Raw genomic sequence first — 14,208 nt, forward strand, 5'->3', positions numbered from 1 at the left:
AATATGACATAGCAGAAAGAAATCCTTAAAGGAACTGCAATAAATTAAGGACATGCCACAAAATAATCATAAGCAAAGTTTTTTTGTATAGCATATCAAATTATTAAAAGCTATAGCAACGAAGTGAAAGCAAACAAACCAGGAACAAACAACTGACAGCCGTTGAAGAAAGAAGATGAGGAGCAGGATATTGTAATAAAAAATCCACAAGTAACATTATAGAGTGGAATTAAAGAGTGTCGGTTTTTTACGGCTTACTTGTGGATTTTTTATTACAATATCCTGCTCCTCATCTTCTTTCTTCAACGGCTGTCAGTTGTTTGTTCCAAATTATTAAAAGCTGTCATAAATGTGAACGTTTGTATGACAATGGAGATTACACATTAGAAGTGACCTGACGACAGCCACATTTTTTTATTTACTCTTTACAAAGTTGAATTAGCATGACTTAACACATTACATTATGCCTTGCACAAGCTGGAAGGTCAAAATTGAGTACAGAAACCTATGTACTGTGCTTATCTCACAGACCACTGCACCAATTACAGGCAAAATGCCATTAAGTATACAAGATTAGTGAAGTATCCAATTATAGGTTATCAGATAGTCTGAAATGCACAGTTCTCTAGCAAACAGGGTTCTTGTTGTTTTATATACCTGTGAATTAAATAAGTGAATTGTTCTTTCAGACACTAGCAAGTATAGCCTTGGCCATAAAAAGCAAATTTATGGACAATTTACTGTAGTCAGTCAAAAATCAATTTTAAAAGGTGGACATAAACCACAGTATTAAGAAAAGGAAAAAAAGCACACAAATCTGACCACTACACCTGCGGGGAGGGGCACAGAAAAGACCACCGTATCACACCAGCCTGCCAGGCCATTTAACCTCCCCCAGCAAAATCCAGTACTGCGCCATCCCCAGCTTATTATTGATAATAGAATATGGTATCATTGCCTCAGAACCCCACAAGCCCATGGTCAGTGTACGTCTCCCCAACATGGAATCAGTTATGTTAGAGTTTCTAGGCAGCACCTGCAGCAATACTCACATATAACTGGTATGGAAGCCTCTCCATGGGAAGGCTAGGTGTCTCTAACCTTACCAAGTAATGACTGGTTCATTGAAGGGCTCTTCTGGTCATGTGCCCATGAATGAAGCTATGCAATTGTCCGTGCAATGCATCAACTGCATGAAGCTCCTTCTCAGGGCAAATCTCCCAGTAGAAACTTCTACTCTTTCACACTGGAAACCTGATGATAAGAGAGAGTCTGCTCAGGGACTGCAACTTACTACCAGAGTATTTTACCTAACCACCTACAACGATTAGGAATTCGTCTTGGCAGAGCCCATTTTTGCTAGGAGGCTAGCAAAGAGGATGGTCTAACGCAACAAGACACGTACAAGTTGCAAGCACCCGATGCCATTAACAGATTCCTAACATAAATTTACCAAGATTGAACACATGAAATGAACTGCTACTAGTTACCAAAAAAAAAAAAAAAAAAAAACCCAACTCTGAGGAAGCAGTAAAACCTAATGTGGATAATGCCAGCATACAGACGGGAAGAGTAACAGTATGCATAAGGAAAGAAAGCTTTACAAAATGCAGAAGTTATTGCTTAGCTGCTAGGTTACACAGCTCGATTCTTTTTACCCTCATTTGCTTACTTTGTGATTCAGAGCAGGTCACTTAACTCGCCTCTGAAAATATGTTTTTCCTTGGTGTCTAGTAGGTCAACAAATAGGCAAAAATAGAAAAGAGGTTTCCACTTCCCCTTGTGAGCATGTTATACTATCAAGTTACTAACTATGAGGATGACAGACGTGTTTAAACACAACCGTGTCAACACACCCTACACACAGCCGTGTCAACACACCCTCAATGCATTAAACAGAAATGACAAACTCTTAAACCTGATGCCATCTGCAATCTTAAATTTATGTATGGCAAGTATTTATGTGAACACTTAGTTTGAAGAAAATCAAGAATATAGATTTTTGTCATCCTTACAATGCAATAAATAAAAACATACCAACATGGCCATTAAAAGAACTCTAAGTCAACCAGGAAATCTTGGCTTATTTACATTTCCTATAACTGCTTTCAACACTTCAGCAGTAAAAGTCAAACAGTATCTTAAAATACATTGCCTCTTGCCACATGTTGTTCTCCTTTCCACATCTCAACCCAATTATAAAAGAAAACTCTCTATTATACACAAGCCTTTCTACATATTGCCAGACACACACAATCATAAACCTGTGGCACTTCTTCGTGGGCACCAACAGTATCAAGTTTTTGGCCACCAAAAATGAAATTATTGAACAAAACAAGTAAAACTGGGTTTATGGCCACAGCTCTGACATGTGTGTGAAAAAGTCCATATGTAACCAACATATGCTCCAACTTCCATGCAGTACAATGACAAATGTTGAAAACGGCAAGCCAAATAACTTTTACCATAATGATGAGAAATAGTTTGTAGATCAAACAATGTTGTCAGTAATGTAACCCAATACTGCAGAAAACAATGCACAAGCACCACTGCTTTGTTCTTCTGCACCCAAGATGCGTGAACAAGTGACCAGTACCCCCAATTAGCTACAAAAACAGTATATATATATATATATATATATATATATATATATATATATATATATATATATATACACACACACACACACACACACACACACACACACACTTCGACATGTTCTTTGTTGAGAATACACCACTAGTGCAGCTTAGGACAATTACATGCCACTAAGAGGGAGGCACAGACTACACTCACCTTTCTGAAGAAAGGCTTGAGAATTGGGTTGGCTTTTTGTAGACAAAATTATGTTTGCATTTAGTTACTTCTAGTGACCTGTGCTTTTCATCTGTTGGTCAGTGCAAATTTAAGATTTAACAGTAAACACCAAACGGTATTGCATGAAAAATTTCAATAAATAATTTAAACAATTAGAAAGTCAAAAACATTTACTCACTACCAAATATTTAATGTTATTAATGCATACATTTATGCAAATAGGAAGTGGTACACAATGCTTAGCATGCTTGCTTGGACATCCCTCATCTTATATTACCTATCATTTCTTTATGGGGAGGGGCACCCTGTTTCTCTGAAACTGTCAGTTCAGTCTCTCTGAAATAGGTATGCAGAATAAGAACCAAATCATTCACATGAGGAGACACTGATGCTTTCCACTGAAGGCCAGCAGAGCTACCATGACTCTGGCGGTTACATAAAAAGCACACCTCCAAATCAACGCTCAACGTGGAATAGTCAGTAAACTAACTGAAAGTGAGAGGAACCAAACAAAATCTATGACAGTTACACACACTTTCAGGAGACAGAAATGTGCTCCCATCATGAGAGGTTTCCCTTTCCCAGGAAGAATGGCAAGAACACTACAATATAGGGTGTTTGTGAACATACGATCCCGTGTAAGAACCTTACATGAATGGATGAAAGACTAGGAGAAAATGTAAGGTTGCCAATTAAAAATGATCCAGGATTACCTTCAAGGTGGCAAGGGTGCTACTCTGCTTGACATGTGCAGGACGTTTGTTCCAGAGGTGAGGTATATGTTGGGATATGACTATCATGCCAACATCTTATTTATCCACTGATGGAGGTTTAGTTCCTTTGACCAAGCATTTGGTACCATTAGTTCTACAAACGAATGGGAGAATAGGGTTGGATCTTTCAATGCAAAGAAAACCTAGACAGATGTCAAAGAGGAGTCTGTAAGAGACTAAGTACAAATATAGGACTGCCAGTCTCTCCTTATAAGATCGGTGATCTCTAAATCTTAGTTATTAATCTCAGAGTTTTCTCGTGTTTGTTATGTTTAGATGAATACATGCCAAAAGGTGCATTACATTGAACTGTGGGTCTGATAAGAAACAAGTAAAGAGAATTAAGATTGGCAATACCTTTGAAAACTAGATTGGAAAGCCTTTGTGGATGACGTGATGGTCAAATGATAAGGAATCAACAAGAGTACTCAGATCCCTTACAACAGTGTCTGATGTGGGGGTGCAGTGGGGGAGGCTGCATCTCCTACAAAGGTAAGTGAAACTGTTTGGTTTACCAGAATGAATTATTTTTCATTTAAATGCGAGACCATTGTCAGTTATGCACAAACTGTCAACATAGTCTAATCCATGTTGGAGCAGCTGAAGATTGAACACCACAAACTTTATTGTCATCTGCCAACTTAATGCACCGTAGCCTTTAAGTCTGAGAACTATATGGCAAATAACAGAGCGCCCAGAACTGAGCCCTGTACTACACCACTGATAATGATTTTGCTTTCAGAAGTGGCACCCGATACTCTAACCGTGTGGGTTCTGTCAGACAACCAGTTAGCTATCCATCACACAATATAATGGATTTATATTCAGCTTTACAAGTCTATCAATAATGCTTGCACACAACTGGAACAACATATACACAGTGACATCCACCAAGACTAAAAACTCTATTAAAAGATGTTATCGTTCTTTACCGTTCACAAAGCGCAACTCCAGCAGCAGAACTACAAAAAAAGATATCCTTAATATGCAATTACTTCAAGCAGTACAAACACCAGTCCGCACTTAAAAAAAAAAAAAAAAAATCAATATAGGAAGCAAGGACACGAACATCTTGGTTACATCCTACAGCCACCTAGGTCTACATATCACCAACATTTACATTCTGCACAGAATACTTTACCAATAAAAGTATTATATCATCTTGATACTTGCCAATACATCGCCAATCACCTTTGCCTAGATTACAATATGGACTTACTCGATTAGCTCTGAGCTCAACTAACACCTCTGTGTTACACATCAATGGAAACAAAACATACGGATTCATTAATCTATCCCCCAAGGATGAGAATCAACATACCACCACCCAGGAAGCTAAACAGCTTCCAACAACAGCAACAGTAACTATGCACCTCTCATCCCTTACATTTTCCCCACTACAAGTACCACCCCATTCATACATAAATATTGGCAGTACACTAGTCTTAATTTCACTACCCTTAGAAAGCCAGTTGGTAAATGCTTCCATAAGCTTTGACCAGCAAACTGCTGCACAGTAAGATCACAGAAAGACAACAACCTACATACAGTCAGGGCAAAAACTTGAAAAACACATTGCTTAAATAAATTAAAGTCCTTGAAAGGCAACAGGTAATTCGGTAGCTTTCTTATCTCCAACAGTCAATTAAACAGTACTCCAATTCCAAGAAAAAAAACCTCAACATGTAAATAAATGTGCCCACAAACAGCATCTTAATTTTTCTACCGGCTTGAGAGTTCCAATAATCTGCTGCTCTACAAATAACACAGCAAGGCTGAAACTAGTTTACAAAACAGAATTGCGCCCTGTTTGTCCTAAATGCATTGTGTGTTCAACTTCCATTGCTGTTAAGTGGGGGCATGGCTTGACAAGAACCCTTTGCACGCTCTACTTCCTAAAACTGTAACACTGCTCACAATATTAGATCAGCATGTTTTTCCCTTGTATTCTATGAGTGTTAGTCTATGGCCTGGGTCATAGCTGCTCCATTGCTTTTGAATTAGAACTAGCAAGCACTTACCTCCACCCCCCACACACACATTAGATACAAAATATAAGCTACAATATATTAACAACTTGACAGGCCATGCACACTAAACACTGCAAAAAAAGAAAGAGGAAGAAACCATACAAAATGCCAGCAAAGGATTTTCTGCAATACAAATGCACTGAAATGGTTCTTCCAATTAGCATTTTGTACATTAAACAGAAAATAACTAAATGTGAGGGAAACAAACACTGGCAAAAATAACCTTGTGAGCAATGTATCATATATTAAACGTATACTTAATACACCTCCATACAAAACAGCAAAGCCTTACAAGCTGGAAGGGGATTCCAAGTAAAAGAAAAATCACTATACTATAAACACGCTAGACACCAACACAGTTTCTTTCAGTCTTAAAAAGAAACCAAGACAATTGTTTTTGTTCGCCTAATATGCAGGTAAGTTAAAGTGTCTGGGAACCTATTAACAAACTAGCCAGAGTCTTCGTTTTCTCAGCTGAGTATTTCAGGATGTTGTATTAAACTTGCTGTCGTTACACTACCAACAAAACATACCAACACACGGATGAGATGCAAGTTTATGTGGAAACCGACACGCCCAGTAAAAAGTAACCGTAGCAGGTAGTAACATCCAGCAATCAACAGGCGATAGGCGGATTAGAACATGGTTCTCAAGTACTAGGTCCGCATTAAATAAAACCATCTCACTGTCTGATCAGTTCTAACCTCTCATTCCGGCGTTACTCCAAACATCGCATATGCCCTTAAAATCACATCACAAGCATTACAGCAGTACAGCCAAGAACGACACAGCGAGATTGTTACGAGTACATACAATTTAAGCTACGCAGTCCAGCTCAAGCCAGGTGTATGCATAACAAGAGCACTAGAACTTAAACTGTTCAAGTTGCAGCTGCACTGTTTGTTAGACCTGCAGTTTGGGCTTAAAAAGGCGGACTGCTGCAGTGTGGATCCCGGCATTCTTGGCATTCCTGCACAAACGAGGATCCGAGCCTGCTGCACACCTGCCTTTTCAACCGCAGGGAATGCATGCACATCCTGCAAGTTTCAAACACCCAGCTGCTGCAATCCAGGAAAATGCAACCCTTCTAAACCGAGCTCATACAATCAGACCGCAACGCCGACAAAACAACTACATAAGTACAACACAAACATTCAATCCCCGACCTATGGTACACCTAGCGGGGTACCTGGAGGGACTCCTCGTGTCTTACACACACAACACAGCACAACTACAAGTAAACAGAGAGTACACTAATGTTGGCAGAAACGAATCCAAGTGAAATTCAGTCAGGCATCCTGAGGACGTTGGCTGGTTTCCTTTTGCGGCTTTCCATACTACTAAAACTACCCACAAAACGCCAAATTCCTGCCGACAAGATACACCAAATTCGTGAGTACTTACGACGTGTTAAATTACTCCAGTTCACCGATAACAGATCGTGTTTCCTCCACTGTGATCCCCACCATTCACAACGCGTTTATCACCCCACCGCGATACTCTTCCCAACTTCCATGGTGCAATCCTTCAGACTCCGCTTCTACAGCTTCCACCAGGAATCAGGATCGTAGACTCCAAACGTCATTGCTACGTCCTCCGATTCCTAGGCAGCGGATTGGTGCTCGTCCTGGATAGCTCTGGGAGACTTGAAGTGCCCGCCTGTAAAGTGAACCTATGGCGGTAGAACTCAGTTACCTTGGTTACCGATGCATACCTTACCTATGGCGGCTTGTAAGAATTATGTCTTGGATTAAAAAAAAAAAAAGCAAAAAACATGAAAGGTACTTTGCTGTAAAATAGTACGAAATTGTTGCAAACGCTAAACTGTATAATACGGTTAAATATAATATTTATGGTGTTGTCAGAGTCTGTGAATGACTTTCGTGTTGAAAGAGAAATTGGTCGTATTGAATATAGTCATAATGTTTACAATCTAAAGGTTGTCATTGCTGCTTTCTTTGGACGCCTAGGCTTGATTGTGTTTATTCACTGTCGCCACTCCAAGAGAATATTGTTAGTTGTAGTATTTTTTCTGACGTTCGGAATTAGCACTGGGTTCTTCATTGGCTTGAAACGGGCTTAATTTTTTGCCCCGAAAAAGTTATGAGTTTCCAAAGAAGGCTGTTTTAACTATCCTATGTATTCTCCAAAATGGAAGACTTGGTGGTTTATTTGTAAGCCTTGATAATTTCATAGATAGGTACTTGCCTAACTTGGCTTCCATTCCCCAACAATGTTTTTGGCTGCTTGCGTGTTAACACAGCTGTTTACTTCTAACGCACATATCCATTAATATTTCGATCATTTTAATATATTTAGTACGTTTGAAACTTGTACTTTTTAGTTTAAAATCGTTTTAGTCGACGTTTTCCTGTTATATAGTTGGATTGCTTGTAACGTGGACGGGTTAAATGTCGTCTTCCTGACTGATTTAATCGATAATTATCACACTCTCCCGAGGTATGTTAATTGTGCAAGGCTTGCGGAACTTTTGGATTCCCACCTGAGTGTATGTGAAAATACGGTAGTTCACCAACCACAAACCAGCAGTGTATTGCAGTGGGGACGCCCGGCCGTCTTCAGAGATTATTTAAAACAAAACTGTTTCCAGATAGAGTATTAAAATCCTAGCATAAGGTCCCGAGTCACCGTACCTATATTTTCCTGGTGGATTCTCTCATGCCAGTGATATATAAATACATATCATTACAATCAACAGCTAAGTTAATATTTCACAGCCTTTAGTGCTCTGCAATGTTGTATTGGGGGGAAAAAAGCACATCACATGGCCACAGGCGCAGAAAATTAAATGGGGCAAGGTTTTTGTTATCAGGGTGGGTGTGATCAAGTTCATTACAACGAAGAAATAAAAAAAATAAATAAATACATAACGTATATTTGAACATAGAATTATATGCACACCTCTAATACTCCCAACCGTAAGTAAATAGCCTAAAGTCGTAGTGAATCGCATACAATGAAATTACAAGTCAGTAAAAGTATTGATACAATATAAACATTAAAGAATGTTGTTGTGACTTTCAGCTTTTCCCGGTTAGGGGTCGCCACAGCGGAACTCCGGTCTGCTAATGATTGGCAGTTGATTTTTACGTACCGAGTTGCCAGCCCTGACGCACAACCTTCAACGAAGGTACGCCCATTCACGTATATCTCCACGCAGAAGACGCTCTGAGAGTCGAACCGGACAGCGTGTTACTGTGAGGCGACAGCAATACATATATGTATTTTTTGTCAACATGATTTTGAGAGCTGTGACTAGAGTATTAGAGAAATGGCGGGGGGTAGTCTGGAGCAGAGCATAGGCAAGCCAGTACGATAGGAAATATTGTTTTAGTTCCTGCTTAAAGAATTGTGTGTGATCAATAGATAGGATTTGTTGAGGGACTGAGTTCCGGACTTTTGCAAGGTTGTGGCAGTATAAAGTGTCACCGTGAGAGTTATGGGATTCATTTACTTTAAGTAGTACTTTTGTCAGCTAACCTAAGGGAGTTAAGGTTTTTGTAGGGTTGGCCAAGGTTAGTTAGGGCTGAGCAGTGATCAGGTTTATACATCACTGGGTGGGCAATTAATAATTGGTTTAACATAAGTAAGTTTGGGTGTTCTAACCAATGTAGTTGTTTGGGGGCAGTACAGTGATGTGTTTTTTTTTTTTGGTAGGGGGGGGGGGTAAGTTAGTTGCAAATTTGGCTGTCTTCTTATAGCAGGATTCAAGTTTGTTTAATTCTGTTTTATGGAGGTTTGTGAATATTTGAGAACAATAGAGAAGTGAAGATAAGTGGGTTCTTGTTGTAGCCAGTCTAATGTGGTGTGAAAGATAGGGTTTAGCTTTGTACAGTGTGCTGAGTTTAATATGGACTTTTTTATAGTCTGAGCTATATGTTCCTCAAATTTCAATGCATTATCTATGGTAACCCCAAGAAGTTTAGTGTGATCAAGTGGTTCTGAAGAAGTTTAGTGTGATCAAGTGGTTCTGTTTTAGTGCCATTGGAAGAGAAAACTGAGAGGAACTGGCTAGTGAGAAAGGAGCTCAAAAGACCATAAGCTTAGTTTTGTTAGGATTTAGTATCAGTTGATGGGCTGCTATGTATTTTTCAATGTTGGTAAGAGCAGTCTGAGTCTTCTTTTGAAGTGTCTCGACTGTAGGCACCGAGCAGATGTTCGAGGAGTCATCTGCTTATTGAATAATGTTGGCAGGACTAGCAGCTGTTGTAAGGTCATTAGTAAAGATTGTAAAGAGTAGCAGTCATAGAATTGATCCTTGGGGGACTCCTACAGAGGTGGGAAGGTGGGGGAAGAGTTTGTCCCATAGGGTAGCTTGCTGCCTGTGTGAGAGGTAGCTATGGAAACAATTTAGGGCCTCAGGGCAAAGGTTGCAATTGGCTAGTTTGTTTAGGAAGGTTTGATGTGATATGGTGTCAAAGGCCTTTGACATGTCAAGAAAGGTAGCAGAGACAAGTTGGTTGTTATTTTTAAGGTGGTTTATAGAGTTGGTAAAGCTAACAAGAGCTGTACTAATACTGTGTTTTGCTCTAAAACCATGTTGTGTAACAGATAGGAGGTTGTTTTTCTGGAAGTGATCAATTCTTTCCATGACTTTGCATATGAGACTAGTGACACTTTTGGGTCTGTAGATGACTCACCTTTGTGCAGAGGGATGACTGTTGTTGTTCTCCATTCATGAGGCATGAAGCCAGTTTGGAGGCTACAGTTAAATAGCAATTCCAGAGGGCTTGATAGATCATGTTTCATGTTACTTAGAAGGCATCCTGAGATATTGTCTGGACCCACTGATGCAGTGTTCGTGGCCTTAGAGTATTGAGGACCTGTTCCCATTAAGGACCTGCTCCGTAGTGATGGTGGGAATTGTTATATTTGAAGGTATTTCTTGAAGGAAGGTTGATGGGGGAGAGAGGAGTAAAGTTGGAGCTGAATTTGTCAGCCAGTAGGTTTGCTATATCTTCTGGCTCGGTATAGGTGGCTCCATTTATAATGATCTCTGCACACAGTTGTTTATTGCCTTTGATATTGCAGACATAGCTAAAGAATGCCTTCTGGTTGTCTTTGGCCTGGGGGGCCAAATTTACCTCTGATTTAGCTTTGATGTACTTTATTTGTCCTCGGAGTTGTTTGTTTAGTTTGAGAGTGCTTTTATCCCACTGGGTGCTGCATGATTTTCTTCCTTCTGTTATACAGCCTATTGATGTTGCGATTCCACCAGGGTGGCTTGTTTTTTGAATTAGTTCTGTACTACTTCCTGGTGGGTACAGCTTCTCTATGCAGCTATTAACAGGCTTGCATAGTGTTTCTATGGACAGTTCTGCATAGGCAGCAGTGCTCTCTGGGTTTATAGGGCTTGACATTTTGCCAGGCTATCAGTTAATAGTAGGAAGTTAGCTTTAGAGTAGTTGCTGAATATTCCAGGGTTAGCTGGGGTTCCAGGTTTTATTTTTACTTTAAAGGAGATCATTTTGTGGTCTGACCTTACCAAAGAAGACATTACATTATGAGGTGTGCAGCACTCTTCCCATATTAGTGAGGACCAGATCCAGTATGGTTGCACTTCTTGTTGGTGTATTGACAATCTGGTCTAGGGTGTTTGTTTGTGTTTACAAAATCCAGGAATCTCTGAGCCTCTGCATTTGGTGTCCTATATGATTCCCAGTTAATAGTGGGGTAATTTAAAGCTATCCAAGAATATGGTATTGGGTTGGATGGTAAGTGCTTCCAGTAAGTTTAAATACATGGTATGGTTTTCTGGGCCATATAGGGGGACCTATAGCTTGCAAGGAAGTGGTATGGGATTTCCCCTGTGTTGATGTGAACATGGAGAAGCTCAAGTGCATTGTCCTGTTTGAGCAGCCTTGAGTTTTTGTTTTATTTTTTTAACCGAAAACATCTTTATTGAATTATCATTTATGACATAAGCAATCGTTCATTTATATAAATGAAAACTAACTATAACAACACACTTTAAGTTGCATACATTATGCATCACATATTCTATATGATGATTGTCAATTGACCATTATAAAATGCATTTTTGTTCTCATTAATATCTATATAAAATATTAATATATAAATTGCATGTTGTATTGTAAACCCATCCTGTATGCATTCAGGGGTATTTTAAATGTGAGGTGAGAGTGTTTTATAATTACTTTATGAGTTAGTTATTAAAGCAAGAAAGTGCTTTTTTGTAGTTGTAAGGCATTCCGGCTTTACATTGTAACAAAGTAAGGCTGTACAGAAGCAAGTTAATTGACGCATTGTTGCGATTTTGGGATTCTGGAATGGGTTTGGAAAATATGGTACAAAAAAGGCATGGAAATGATAGCCAAGGACTTTGAATACAAGAAAGAACTATTTCTTTCCTTTGGCAATGGATTTCAGTGGGAGACCAGAAATCTGCAGGTGCAAGCAATTAATCACTGGAGGGCGGAATAGTGTTTTCTGAGTGAAATTTACTAATACTCTTCCATGCATCTGCAAAGCCACTAGCTGCTTTTTAATTGGAGTTGAGAACTATTCGAGTCTGAACAATTAATCACGAAAGGACTGAACAGTGTTTAGTGAAGTGAATAAGGTACAATATAATTAACATTTGAAGGTATGTTGACAATCAGTTCAGTGAAATAAGAAATTTGAAACTCTGGGAAGTGAATAAATTATGCAAGCAGTTGTCTTCTAAGCAGCTATACCACTTTAATGCATTTAATACAATTACATACAATTTAATTTATGTAAAGGTAGGAAGCACACTTTTTAGGATTCAAAGTTAATGTTTACTGAAAGCATATAAACTGTTTCCCCACATCTGGGAGGTAATAGGTTCATAGGTGTGTACTAGGCTAATGGCCCTGGAGCCTTTACAAGCCCAGCCCATAGAAGTGCCCTGGCATTGTGACCATAAGAGATAAGAAAAGGTCAGATGGCAATTACATTAATTGAGAATGCAGTCTGTAACTCATTTTATTAGCACTGGATAACCTTAATTTTAAATTGGGTATTGCATTTGGATGCATCCAGCAGTTTGGGGTAACTGTTCCTATCTGGAGGGGTCAACAATTTTTGAAAGTGGTCATAGTTTTGTGTGCTTGTTTTAAGTTAAAGGGGATGGGTAGTCCTGAAAACCTATTTAGGTTTTTTTTGTTTGAGTGTTTTCATTGAAGCAAAGAGTTTTGAAAATGTGGCATTGCTCAAATGGGGATGAGAAGAAGCAAACTATTTTTAGTTGAGTTTAAAACACATTGCTGTTTTGAAAAGTGATAATTAGTATGGCATATAAAATATTGCATGATAACTATAAAAATCTGTCTGAAGGGGCTGAAAAAGACTGGGGAGAGAGAGAATGGAAATATACAAAGAAACTATGGTAAGACCAAATATACAACAAAGTTCAGAAGTTTTAGGATTTTTGCAAATCTATTTTTTATAGCCCAAGCAGACCTCATAGGATTTTTCTTCAGTAAATAGCAAATGCTGGAGGTGTGATGAGAAATAGAGAGGAAACTGGGAACATGACTTTTGAGACTGTTATGAGTTGGCAGATTTTAAATTCCCAACTTTGTCAGAAATGTTGAAGATGCAAATGGTTGTAACTATGAAAATTATTATTTTGAGCTGGGATATAGGATCTGAATTGCCAAGATATAGGAAAGACTTCCTAAGTTTACAGCAAATGGCTGCCAAAAAGAATTACCAGAAAATGGAAATCAAAATCTAAAACTGTAACTGAAATATTGTATATTATCTATGATGTAAAATAGCTGCAAGTGGGTTCATTAGAAAATGGAAGGTGCAAATTACATACAAATTAATGTAATTTGTGTAAACAGTACATGTGGAATAATATTTAGGAGGAGTGAAATTTAAGAGAAAGCAGGAACTGAACAATTTATGCAGTGCTGGAGTGAATGTAAATTGTTACAAAGAAAACACATACATACTTAATGAAACTAACAAAGGAAATGTTATTGTGGTTTGTTTTCTGCATTAATAACAATGCTAATGCTATATCCTGAGGAGATTTGGGATAAGGGGGGGGGGGGACTGCACCCTTGTCTAAAATTAATTTTTTGAAATAATGTCTCTTGAAGACTTGCTTGAGGTTCTGCAGCAGTGGGGGTTGAAATGCCAGGCTAAAAAAAAACTAGGTTATTTTTTTTTCTTTCTTTTCTATCTTGTTTATCTGCAATCACTGTTTGTTCCATGGTTAGGAATACATGACTTTTGTCTCTGAATATAAAAGAACAGGGAATGTCTTTGAAGTTTGTTAGGTCTCCAGACTTGCTGACTTCTCTTGTGAATGTGACAAAAATAGATGAAAGACTAGTAACAGTCTTCTGAGATGTAATTGCTACAGTTTCTGATGCACTTAATCGCTTGCAAGAGTGGAGTCAAGGAAAAGAAGCAGACTTATATTGTCAATTTCAATTGTTGTAGGACTCATATGATTAAGCTATTGTTAAAGAGAAACATTGCTATGACAAGAAGAAGCTGGTCTAGTTACCTTTCTTCTCTAACTGAGTCCAGCAACAAGGCGTTGATGTCACTAGGAGCTGGGGAAA

The 14,208-nt window shown here is 38.7% G+C and overlaps 2 protein-coding genes across 11 annotated transcripts in view; one reads left to right on the plus strand and one right to left on the minus strand.

Annotated features, from left to right (window-relative positions):
• The window catches only part of PKP4 (plakophilin 4), a 3,210,231-nt gene extending 3,203,082 nt beyond the window's left edge, over nucleotides 1-7,149 (minus strand). For 6 of the 10 annotated variants that reach the window (XM_044074755.1, XM_044074756.1, XM_044074760.1 and 3 more), the window contains exon 1: nucleotides 7,025-7,146. The gene's annotated coding sequence lies outside the window, so the exon portion shown is untranslated. Of the gene's footprint in view, nucleotides 1-7,024 lie in introns of all 10 variants that reach the window. The other 4 variants (XM_044074758.1, XM_044074754.1, XM_044074759.1 and 1 more) reach the window with 2 other exon arrangements.
• Nucleotides 7,150-7,265: 116 nt separating this feature from the next.
• Nucleotides 7,266-14,208, plus strand: part of CCDC148 (coiled-coil domain containing 148) — a 2,032,828-nt gene continuing 2,025,885 nt past the window's right edge. Inside the window, exon 1 of the mRNA XM_044073632.1 lies at nucleotides 7,266-7,401. The gene's annotated coding sequence lies outside the window, so the exon portion shown is untranslated. The remainder of the gene's footprint in view (nucleotides 7,402-14,208) is intronic.

This window comes from Protopterus annectens, chromosome 6.part0, assembly GCF_019279795.1.
Source record: "Protopterus annectens isolate FY-2018-M chromosome 6.part0, PAN1.0, whole genome shotgun sequence".
In the NCBI taxonomy this organism is placed as follows: domain Eukaryota; kingdom Metazoa; phylum Chordata; order Ceratodontiformes; family Protopteridae; genus Protopterus; species Protopterus annectens.